Genomic DNA, 12,877 nt, shown 5'->3' on the forward strand with positions numbered 1-12,877 from the left:
TAACTGTGGGGGGGGGTCGGCTTCCAGTCACATGACAGTGATCACTGCTCCCGATGACAGGGAGCAGTGATCTCTGTCATGTCTCAAGGCAGAACGGGGAAATGCCTTGTTTACATAGGCACTTCCCCGTTCTGCGGCTCTGTGACACAATCGCCGGGAGACCATCGGACATCGAGTCCGCGGGACCCGCGGGCACGGCCTGCTATCCCCGCCTCTTAAAGGGGATGGACAGGTACACCCATTTGCCCACCGCTGCCATTGTGTCAACGTATATTGGCGTGCAGCGGTCGGCAAGTGGTTAAAAGAATGAATAGTTTTAATTTACCTGTTTATTTGTTGTGTTTAGTTCTGCAAAAACATAAAGAATATAGATTTTTTTTGTAATCAGTTATTTAGTGAATTGGTGAAATCTTATATATAAATAGCTAATATTTACTATATGCAGCTAGTAGGTTGCAAGGTCCAATCAAGAACAGGGAAATCCTCCATGTTACTCTACAGCTGTTCTCTGGAAAAGTGGAGAAACCAGATTATGTACGTTAGATAGATTTTCGAATGAACGTTCATACGAACATAACAAATAATATTCAGTAGAATGAAAAACCAATATCATTTAAAAGTACTTCAAAAAGCACTTGCTTTAACATACAGTTTTGGAGTGAATGGACTTTCCAAAGCAAAAACCATCATGGAGATTTACTAAAACTGGAGTACTCAGAATCTGGTGCAGATGTACGTGGTAGCCAATCAGCTTCTAACTTCAGCTTGTTCAATTAAAGCGTAACTCCACTTTTGTTGAGAAAAAAACATTCCCCTCTGGGTGATCTATGTGCATTGCAGGGATTTTAACAACCTTTGTTGCAGATTCCTACCTTTTGTTATTCTGAAGAAATCTCTGTGTTTCTCTGTGCCTCTGTACTGAGTGGGTCTAATGGGAGTGGTTTCATAATTAACTGTCAGGTGTGCAGCTGCAGAGCACTAATGAAGAAAGCTGCTGGGCCTGCATCCCTTTAGACGAAGTTCTATTAAAAGTATCTCTCCAAAAATGACACTTTTGTTGCTGGGCATGACTGAAGTCTGACTTGTATCTTAGGGCAGACTTCTGGGAAAATCGGTGAGCCAATCACACAAGCAGGAAATGATGTTTCTGGGGGTGGTCAGTACACATTCTGTATACAGAACAACTCCAGGTAGCCATATTGCATTGCATTCTCAGAAATTACAGCAGCTGCAGATTGAAAAGGAAAGTTAATTTTTAATAACGTTCAATTACAATATGATTAGTGTCACAATTATATGCACTATATTATTATTTCTTTATTTGCTATTTTTTCCCCATGAAAGTGGAGTTACCCTTTATGCTTTGACAATAAAACCTGAAAGCTGATTGGTTTCTGTGCAGATTTGCACCAAATTTCGCCCTCTCCAGTTTTAGTCAATTCTCCCCATGCTCACTGTTAGAAATGTGTTCATTCCTTCCTGCTCCTTTGAGTTTTCTCATCACTGCAGTTGAAAATGATATAACGCCACTAACAATTAGAAACCAAACTAACATTCTGAAAATGAACATTTTCAAAAATTCAACATGTTATTAACCGCTAGCCAACCAGCTGCCGCAGTATAATACTGCGGCAGGTCGGCACAGCTGCGCAAATCTCCGTATCTATACGTCGCTCCTTCAAAGACATCATAGCAGGCGCGTGCGCGCCCGCTGCGAGTTCCTGGATCCGATGCATGTGCCAGTCGGGCGTGATGTCCGCCGGGCACCCGCGACCACTTGTGACAGAACGGGTATCCCGGAAACCCCAGTTCTCTCAGGGGAGAGGAGACCAATCGTGTGTTCCTACTAAGTAGGAACACCGATCGGTCTCCTCCCCCAGTCAGTCCCATCCCCCTACAGTTAGAACACACCTAGGAAACACAGTTAACCCCTTGATCGCCCCCTAGTGTTAACCCCTTCCCTGCCAGTGACATTTATACAGTAATCAGTGGCTATTTTTAGCTCTGATCGCTGTATAAATGTCAGTGGTCCCAAATTAGTGTCAAAACTGTCCGATCTGCCCGCCGCAATGTTGCAGATCACCGCCATTACTAGTAAAAAAAAAAATGTCAATAAAAATGCCATAAATATATCCCCTATTTTGTAGATGCTATAACTTTTGCGCTAACCAATCAATATACACTTATTGCGTTTTTTTTTACCACAAATATAATGGCCTAAACTGTTGAAGAAATTCATTTTTTTGTTTACAGCAAAAAAAAAAATAAAAACCGAAGAGGTGATCAAATACCACCAAAAGAAAGCTCTATTTGTGGGGAAAAAAGGACATCAATTTTTCTGGGTACGGTGTCGCACGACCGCGCAATTGTCAGTTAAAGCGCCGTATCGCAAAAAATGGCCTGGTCAGGAAGGGGGCAAATCCTTCCGGGGTTGAAGTGGTTAAAATGTCCAGCATGCATTACAAACTAAGGCAGCCCATAGAAGAGTCAGTTTTTTTTTCATTCAACCAGCAGATTGAAAAAAATAAATAAAAATTGGACACCCCAAGTGTGTGGATGGAGGGAATTCTTCCTGCTGAGCAATTGTATTCTGATTGTGGGGAGACTTTTCTGCCATTTTAATATACTGATCAGCATTGCAGTCTATAGCCTGCAGCGCTGATCGAGCGGGGAAAATCCAACAGGGCGTATGTGCAGAAGTTGAACAGTAGATTGCCATCTGTACAGCCTCCCTGCCCATACATAAATTGAAAATCGCCTGCTTCCTGCTGAGCCGGACGAATATGTATGGCTGGCTTAATGAACATTTTATACACCCAATTAAAAAATAACAGGAAACACCAGTTTAAAAATAAACGTAAAAAATTAAATACCACCTGCCAAAAATCTTTAACAGAACAGTGAACCAAAGTCACACCCACTCAGGGTTAGAGCAAACGTCTGTTGTTGGAGTCAGTTAAATGTGTCCTTCCTGATACCATTATCACAGCACTACCTTGAAATCCACAATAACTAAGATTAGGTTGAACAAAGAAAGTCTAAACCATTACACACCAAAACAAACAACATAGTAGAAGTGCAGTAAAAAAAAAAAAAAAAAAAAAAGTCCACTTTCTTCATCAGTTTCTTTTTTAGCAATAGCTGATGTTGCCAAGAATATAAACTTGCTTTGATCCTACACAATATAATTTGGTTTCAGTGCAGAGTATCATATGTCATTACGTCTGGACACTCCTGGACCTGCTATGCAGCTGCAGTAAAATTACAGTGACCTTGCAGCTGGTCTAGAATCTCCTCCATATCAGACTGCCATTCCAAGGAAGAAAACAAGATAGAAAAGCAATCTCAGTATTTTGCCTTAGGACTCGTTCACGCCACGGGGTTGATTTAATAAAGGCAAATAGACTGTGCACTTTGCAGTTACATCAGAGCTTAGTAAATTTGCAGAAGCTCTGCTGACTTCCTTCATCCAATCATGTAATCAATGATGTAATCAGCAAGCAGAAATGCTGTTTTTTTAATTTCCCTTGCATGTAATGGGGTATTCTATGCAAGGTCAAGCTTTACCTCATTTACTAAGCTTTGGAGCAACTGCAAAGTGCAGAGTCTATTTGCCTTTAGTAAATCAACCCCTATGTCTGTTGAACTATGTAGAGCTGCAGAGATCAATGCAGGCTCAACGCAAGGACACATAGGTGTTGATTTACTAAAGGCAAATTGACTGTGTGCACTTTGCAAAGAGCAGTTGCTTCAAAGCCTAGTAAAAGAGCAGAAGCTCTGCTGACTTCCATCATCCAATCATGTGCAAGCATTATTATTAGGGATGCACCAATACCATTTTTTTTTTACAATGAGTACTCGGCGATACCATTACTGATACCTACTGCAACTGTTTTGTTTTAACTTCAGCTGTCAGCAATGGTACAAAGCATTGAAAAGTTATTTACAAATGAAATAAATAGATTTTTTTTTTTTAATTTAGTGCTTTTTCAATGTGAAATGTGTAAATATATGTTAATATATACGTGTAAAAATATTCACTAACAAAGCAAACAAAAAAAAGGTTTAATTGTTTATCGTTTATAAAATAGACGTGAACAAAAGAAAAAAAGCAGGAAAATAATAATTAAATGGAGGAGAATAGGGAGTCAATTAAGGCTGATTAGAGTAAATTAAGGGTTATTAAGAGGTTAAACAGAGGAACATTTGTTCATCCATTGATCTGCAGATAAAGAAACAGAAATATACAAAAAGAAACAGTGCTTCTTTTTATTTAAGTGTTTCAGGGCTGAGCAATGTTGGTAATAAACATTGCCGGCTGCTTTTTTTTTTTTTTTGACAGCTCTAATTACCAGACTCACTGACAGCTGAAAGAGCTGAGCCTGAAAGTATCGGTTTCAGGTATCGTTGCATTTGCACAAGTACCGATACCGATACAGATATTAGTATTGGTGCAACCCTAATTATTATATTTATTTAAATTTTCCTTGCACATGATTGGGTACAGGCATACCCCACTTTTAAGTACACAATGGGGTTTATTTACTAAAGCTGGAAAGTGCAAAATCAGGCTCACTGCTGCATAGAAACCAATGAGCTTCTAACCCCAGCTTGTTTAACCCTTTCATGACTAAGCCTATTTTTGAAATTTGGTGTTTACAAGTTAAAATCCATATTTTTTGCTAGAAAATTACTTAGAACCCCCAAACATTATATATATTTTTTTAGCAAAGAATCTAGAGAATAAAATGACGATTGTTGCAATATTTTTTATCACACGGTATTTGTGCAGCGGTGTTTTAAACGCAAATTTTTGGAAAAGTGACACTTTCATGAATTTTAAAAAATCCAAACAGTAAAGTTACCCCAATTTTTTTGTATAATGTGAAAGATGATGTTACGCCGAGTAAATAGATACCAAACATGTCACCCTTTATAATTGCACGCACTCGTGGAATGGCGACGAACTACGGTACCTTTGAATTTCCATAGGCGACGCTTTAAAAAAATTTTACGGTTACCAGGTTTGAGCTACAGAGGAGGTCTAGAGCTAGAATTATTGCTCTCGCTCTGACGATCGCGGCGATACCTCACATGTGTGGTTTGAACACCGTTTACATATGCGGGCGCGACTTCCGTATGCGTTTTCTTCGCTGCGCGAGCTCGCGGGGACAGGGGCACTTTAAAAAATTTTTTTTTTTTTTTTTTTATTTAATTTATTTATTTTTGTACTTTATAAATTGTGTTTAAATTTTTTTTTTTTTTTTTTTACTTTTATTGCTGTCACAAGCAATGTAAACATCCCTTGTGACAGTAATAGGTGGTGACAGGTACTCTTTATGGAGGGATCGGGGGTCTAAAAGACCCCCCATCCCTCCTTTACACTTCAAAGTATTCAGATCGCCGAAAACGGCGATTCTGAATACTGTGTACTTTTTTAAATTCGGCGCCATTGGCAGCCGAGTAAACGGGAAGTGACGTCATGACGTCGCTTCCGCATTTACAAGGAGAAGGCTGGAACGAAGCCGCTCGCAGCTTCGTTCCAGTCCGCCCCCAGCCGCCGAAGGCAGCGGACCGGACACCGGGCCTCCCGATCGCACGGGAGGCCCGGTAACAGCGGCGGGAGGCGGCGGGAGGGGGGGGATGTCCCCTCCCGCTCCTCCGGTATAACAACCGAGCGGCTTTTAGCCGCATCGATTGTTATATTCGGGTAGCCGATCGCCCGCTGAAAACAACGGTACCGGGATGATGCCTGCAGCTGCGGGCATCATCCCGGTATAACCCCGGAAAGCCGAGGACGCATATATGCGTTCGGTCGGCGGGAAGGGGTTAATTAAGCTTTGGTAATAAAACCTGGAAGCTCATTGGTTTCTATGCAGAAGTGAGCCTGATTTTGCACTTCCCAGCTTTAGTAAATAAACCCCATTGTGTACTTAAAAGTGGGGTATGCCTGTATTCTTTGCAGAGCAAAGCTTTGCCTCATTTACAAAACTCTGGAGCAATTGCAAAGTGCACAGTCTATTTGCTTTTAATAAATCAACCCCATAGAGAACAATTGCACACCTTCCAAATTTTTAAAATGGGAATGAGGGATACCTATTAGCAAAAGTATGCAGTCATAGGACACTCCCCCTTCCACGCTCCCTTACAGGGGAATTATACAAAAAGATTGATTGGTTAAATCCACAAGTGCATTTTTTATCACTACTATTTCTTTATACTGGCTTTTGAAATTTACAAATGCAGCAATTTAGAAATTGGATGAAAGATTTAGCACTGAGAAAATCTGGAAGAGAAGAGATGGTAGGATGTTCTTGAGTTTGATATGGGAATCGATATATATATTTATTTATTTTTTATATAAATTCATGACAGTTTAGCTGAACTCTGGGCAAAAAGATAGTTTCCCCTTGCAGTGGGGCTGTGCCTGCACTACAAGTGTCAGGCTGGCCATACACGATTCAAATCTGGACGGGCCCGGGATTTGACCGTTAATGGGCAGGCTGAATGTACCAAGTTGATCAATTGATTAACTTGAGTACAACCAGCCTGCTGGGTTCTCTTACGATTATCGCTAACAGCTGCTATAGCCGCTAGTGATAATCACTGTCCTCTCCTGGCGGGGACGGCTTCGCCCACCCGCCCCTGCCAGGAGAAGACAATTGCTGAGGGAGGACAGACCATATTGGCCCCATAGTGAATCTTGGGGGCTTCAGTAACCAAAACTGCAGTGTTTATCCTCATGACACATCACAGGAAGCACCTCCATAGTTAACAGAGGACATAATTAAAATTAGACTTGAGAAACTTAACATTAATAAATCACCGGGACCAGATGGCTTGCATCCGAGGGTACTTAAGTCAAGTGATTGCCAGACCGTTGTTCCTAATTTTTACAGTCTACTGACTGGAATAGTACCAGCTGATTGGAGAAAAGCCAATGTAGCGCCAATATTTAAAAAGGGCCCAAAATACATCCCTGGGAATTACAGACCAGTTAGCCTAACATCAATAGTATGTAAACTCTTGGAGGGGATGATAAGGGACTATATACAGATTTTATACAAGATTTTAGTAATAAGAACGGTATCATTAGCAGTAATCAGCATGGATTCATGAAGAATCGTTCTTGCCAAACCAATCTACTAACCTTCTATGAGGAGGTGAGTTGCCATCTAGATAAAGGAATGCCCGTAGACGTGGTGTATCTGGATTTTGCAAAAGCATTTGACACAGTTCCCCATAAACGTTTAATGTACAAAGTAAGGTCTGTTGGCATGGACCATAGGGTGAGTACATGGATTGAAAACTGGCTACAAGGACGAGTTCAGAGGGTAGTGATAAATGGGGAGTACTCAGGATGGTCAGGGGTGGGTAGTGGGGTCCCCCAGGGTTCTGTGCTGGGACCAATCCTATTTAATTTGTTCATAAACGACCTGGAGGATGGGATAAACAGTTCAATCTCTGTATTTGCGGACGATACTAAGCTAAGCAGGGCAATAACTTCTCCGCAGGATGTGGAAACCTTGCAAAAAGACCTGAACAAATTAATGGGATGGGCGACTACATGGCAAATGAGGTTCAATGTAGGAAAATGTAAAATAATGCATTTGGGTGGCAAAAATATGAATGCAATCTATACACTGGGGGGAGAACCTCTGGGAGAATCTAGGATGGAAAAGGACCTGGGGGTCCTAGTAGATAGGCTCAGCAATGGCAAGCGATGCCAAGCTGCTGCTAACAAAGCAAACAGAATATTGGCATGCATTATAAAGGGGATCAACTCCAGAGATAAAACAATAATTCTCCCGCTCTACAAGACTCTGGTCCGGCCGCACCTGGAGTATGCTGTCCAGTTCTGGGCACCAGTCCTCAGGAAGAATGTACTGGAAATGGAATGAGTACAAAAAGGGCAACAAAGCTAATAAAGGGTCTGGAGGATCTTAGTTATGAGAAAAGGTTGCAAGCACTGAACTTATTCTCTCTGGAGAAGAGACGCTTGAGAGGGGATATGATTTCAATATACAAATACCGTACTGGTGACCCCACAATAGGGATAAAACTTTTTTGCAGCAGAGGGTTTAACAAGACTCGCGGCCACTCATTAACCTTAAACTACTTAGAGTGTTCTTTACTGTAAGAGCGGCAAGGATGTGGAATTCCCTTCCACAGGCGGTGGTCTCAGCGGGGAGCATCGATAGCTTCAAGAAACTATTAGATAAGCACCTGAATGACCGCAACATACAGGGATATATAATGTAATACTGACATATGATCACACACATAGGTTGGACTTGATGGACTTGTGTCTTTTTCCAACCTCACCTACTATATAACTATGTAACTGATTCCCCTGTCAACACGGTCTGTGTTGATGGCGGAATCGTGCAAATTTCTTTCCTGCAACCTTGATTGCTTGTTTTTCTCTAGGGAAGAGATGAAGGGAGATATACTGTACTTACCCAATGCTCCGATCCTCTCCCTGCAGGTCCAGCACCCCCGTACTCTAGCAGCTTTGAGCGGTGGACTGTTCCCAACATCATCATGCCCAGAGCAGGCTCTATAGACCTGTTCTGGAAGTGAGGTCGCCAGGAACAGTCTACTGCTGGATCATAGGGGAGCACCCTTTGCTTGTGGAGCGGAGGATCGGGTGAGTATAAGGTCCCCCCCCCCTGAACAAAACAATCACCTAAACTTTGCAGTGTGGGGAGGGCACAGTCCCAGTGCAAGGGAAAACTTTTTTTTTTTTTTTTTGTCTGGAGTTGGGCATTAGAACAGACATTCAGGAGGTGGCGGAATCACAGCTTGAATGCCTGACAGCAGCCGCACTCTGAAAAGCGATTTATCACAGATCAATTTTCAGAGCACGGACTAGTGTGCACCTAGCTTAACGGTAACAAAATATATTTGGTGTTGTGTATTGTTATTCATTTAGCAAAAATGCAATATTTCATAGCAACAACTGTTTGGACTTCGTGTAGATAGGTGTTGAAATGATATTGAAGTGAGAACATACATAATACATCCCTGGAAATAGTTTTAGAGTGTAACTTCATCTTTGGGGAATAAAGAGTTACGTGAATCCCGAGCTGCCATGTGCAAATCCTGAAATGTACTTATTTCCCTTTTATGGAGTGTTTTTGCAGTTCTCAGCCTGGTACTTTCTTTTGCAGCTTCAACATAAAAAATGGTATCGCTGCATTGGAATCTGTGTGCCAACAAACCTCCCTGGGGTCTCAGTGGAGCCATCGGACCTGATTTACTCCAGAGTGAAGTGAAATAAATATAGAGCAGATATATTAGCAGACATTCACACAGCAGCTTATCTGTGGTCAGGGGTGGCTTCCGGCAAAAAATCAGCAGATTGTAGCTGGCGGTTGTAAAAGCTGCTTGAACACACTGGGTGCAAACAGTTGTAGCTGTCAATGGCGGCTGTTAGATTTGTACTTTTGTACAAATGAATGGCCAGCACCTCTGCTGCTCATCTAAGCAGTTCCATGCCAATAGAGCTACCGATTGACACTGGAGGTGACCTGCATGTCGATGTTTCATAGCAAATCGGACAGTTTGTATGCGATTGTAAAACACAGTGTTGCTGCATCCAGAGGGGGTATTCAGCCACCTCTGAAAGCAGCAAACCATTCGTTACTAAACTGCTATATGAATGTAAGGGGGGGGGGGGGGCCTTCTGGAGCGGCCAGATTTACTAATTAGCCAGCAGGGCTTTATATTCTACAGAACTAGTATATTCAAATCAATTGTACCATGTTTTCACAAACTAATTATCTCAGATCTGTGCCATTTCTGGACACTTTTTACTAAATTCTGCCAGAGAACTATAGAAGGATGAGGTGCAGGGATGGTAAGAGGAGTCAGAAGGCTCTTTAGAGTTCACAAAACATGAAATAATCTCTCCTTTCTCTATGGGTGATCTGTACGATTGAACAGTAGTTCGGCATATAACGCAGGCCCCCATAGGTGTGCGCAGGCCTATTGCATTTGGGTGTGTACCCCAAAGCTCGAACATACGTGTGTGTGTGCATGTGTATATATACATACCTCTCAACTGTCCCTGATTTCGAGGGACTGTCCCTCATTTGGAACAAAGTTCCTCTGTCCCTCTTTCCTCCTCATTTGTCCCTGATTTTGGTCTGATCTATATATTTGTATATAAAATGCATTACTTGTCTATCAAAATGTGTTTCCCAGTGCTAAACCTTTCATCCAATTTTTAAATAGCTGCATTTGTAAATTCCAAAAGCCAATATAAAGGAATACTAGTGGTAAAAAAGCACTTCTGTGTTTAACCAATCATTATTTTTTTTTGTACAATTCTACTTTAAGGGGGGGCGTGGCAGGGTGTGTTTGTCCTATGCCTACGTACTTTTGCTAATAGGTGTCCCTTATTCCCATCTCAGAAAATATGGGAGGTATATATATATATATATATATATATATATATATATATATATAGCAATAACTCTCGGTGGAGCTGCTGGTTTAAGCGGGTCTGTTGCCTTCATTCTGCTTCCCTCTGTTTCACCGGCACTGGGTCTAGGGTTCCGTTGAGTTTACCTCTGGACAATACAAGCACCAACACTGGAGTACGTTTTCAATGCTTTATTAAACACTTGACTTAGGAAATAGCAGGAAAGAGATGAAAGCGAAACTGCAGAAGAAATTCAAACATCTTCCTTATGGGTTCTTTTAACAAATGTTCAGGTAGAATTCAGATATTGTATGGAATGCGCTCCCCTCGTGGGACACACTCCTTGCTCATCTGGATAGGCCTCTCTCACCAGCCTAGCAGCCAGCACGCAGCACGAATCAAAGTCTCTGCCACAGACTTGCTTACGAACAAAAGCCGTACGATCCTCTTCCACAGGATGTATCAGATTTTCTGTAATGAATGTCAGTCACAGTGCATGAACCTTTAAACCAACCCGGCAACACTATGCTGTATAGTTACTTTCGGATACGTCCTCCAACCGAGTCACCAGGCCCCTCTATAGACCAGCATGCTGCGTGATCCCTCCAAGACGGGTCCTCCCCTGGGATCTCCTCGGTTGTCCAGCTTCGCCACACAGGACTGACAACTTAGGACCATTCCTCGGTCGCGGTGGTAGGCCCCAGACAAGCCTCTGGACCCACCCCTGCGCCGTAGTATCATGGGCCTCCGGAACGGAGGACCACGAGGTAGCTCCTTAAAGCATACTTGTCGGCCAGGAGGACCAGCAGGTGGCTGAAAAACGAACCCTAAAACATGGCGTCTGTCCCATAAATACCCTCACCCAGAATGCAACTCGGAGGACCACCTCCACCGAGTTGTCTCCGGGACAGAAGAGCATCCATATGCTTCAACACGTTGCCTTTCCAATACTAACCAGTGATAACAGCGACACCCACCGGTCAGCATGGAAACACACACAACGTCAGCCAAGCTGGAACAGAGGCAAACTTAACCTTCCTAACGAACAAGTTACTAAATTTACCTAACGTGCGGTAGGAAAGAGGGACTTTGTTCTAAATCAGGGACAGTTGGAAGCCATGGGTGAGAGTAGAGCAGTAGACGTGTCAGTAGGGAAGATGTTGGTGTGTCAGTAGATGCTGTCAGTCAGTAGGGCAGTGGAATTTGTCAGTAGGGCAGCAGGGTGAATTGGCACTGCATGGGGTGATTAGGCACACCCGGCACACACTGTGCACACGCCTATGGCAGGCCCTCTGCTGCCTCCAAAAGTGAATTCTAAACACAAGAAGCAGAGCTTATACAAAGATAATGCCATTATTTAGGGGTGTCTGGGTCAGCTTGACGTTTAAGCAAAACCCTATATGTGAGTTCATGTCTTTCTTCTACATTCTACAAACAAATATATTCCATGGCTTCTTTTTTTTTTTTTTTTTTTTTTTTTTAATAGTGAATGCTCAAGGCAGTATGTGAAATATTTTTAAGACAAAGATGACAGCTGCTCAATAGTCAGCGATAATTACAACTTTAAAATAACTGTTCCTCGACAATAGGACGAATGTGCATGCATATTCCATTTTTCAGTTAAATTGGTATCTACAGCTTATTACTGGTTACTATGTAGGTATTATAATAAACCTTGCTAGTAGTTTCCTAAGTATATAGGAAAAAAAGATTACTGTTCTCCCTCATAATATGGTTTTAATGCTTTTTTCTGCTGTTGCAATTCCTATAATTCTGAATGCCATTACATGCTTGAAAGGTGTGTGTGCGTGGGGTGAGGGGTATAATATGCTCAGTTAGTATTTGTGCTTTATGCTCAAGAAAGCATAAAATTGAGTAAAAAATAACCTTTTATGTTTTTTGCAATCTTGGGCTAGGACGCACACATCCAGAAGTGACTATATGCTGCCTAATGGAATAAATGGTTGACAATCTCTCCATCCAGTTGGCAGAGCAGGACTCATCTTGCATGAATTCTATGTGATATGCTGACTTGTCAAGTACCACTGTCTGTGAGTATATGATATTACTATGTAGTAACGTTTTGAAGATATCGCAGTGCATTTTCTATTTGTTCTGTAGTGTGTTGCAGTAAGTGGCAGTAAAATACAGATCGGTCCCGTGTTACCACAACACACATTAACTCAAGGTCCTATTTGCATTGCATTATAATGCTGTTCGCTTAGAATGTAAATGCACTTGTAAAGTAGCAGCCAATTCACTTGAAGAATGGTGCAAAACAACACAAATAGTTTGCCTCGGTGTGCTGAGTTGCTGAAATAAATGGTCTGCCTTAAAGAGGATCTCCAGTCTACCCCAGAAAAATTAAAAGTCAGCAGCTACAAATACTGTAGCTGCTGACATAAGGACACTTACCTGTCCAGCAATCCAGCATTGTCCTTACCCGAG

General features: G+C 42.0%; 1 protein-coding gene across 3 annotated transcripts in view; it reads left to right on the top strand.

Annotated features, from left to right (window-relative positions):
- Positions 1 to 12,877, top strand: part of KIAA0040 (KIAA0040 ortholog) — an 82,938-nt gene that overhangs the window by 44,148 nt on the left and 25,913 nt on the right. For 2 of the 3 annotated variants that reach the window (XM_073593416.1, XM_073593417.1), the window contains exon 2: positions 12,346 to 12,480. The exons of the other annotated variant lie outside the window; for it this stretch is intronic. The gene's annotated coding sequence lies outside the window, so the exon portion shown is untranslated. The remainder of the gene's footprint in view (positions 1 to 12,345; positions 12,481 to 12,877) is intronic. 3 annotated transcript variants of the gene reach the window in all.

Source organism: Aquarana catesbeiana, linkage group LG07 (genome assembly GCF_042186555.1).
Source record: "Aquarana catesbeiana isolate 2022-GZ linkage group LG07, ASM4218655v1, whole genome shotgun sequence".
Taxonomy (NCBI): Eukaryota; Metazoa; Chordata; class Amphibia; order Anura; family Ranidae; genus Aquarana; species Aquarana catesbeiana.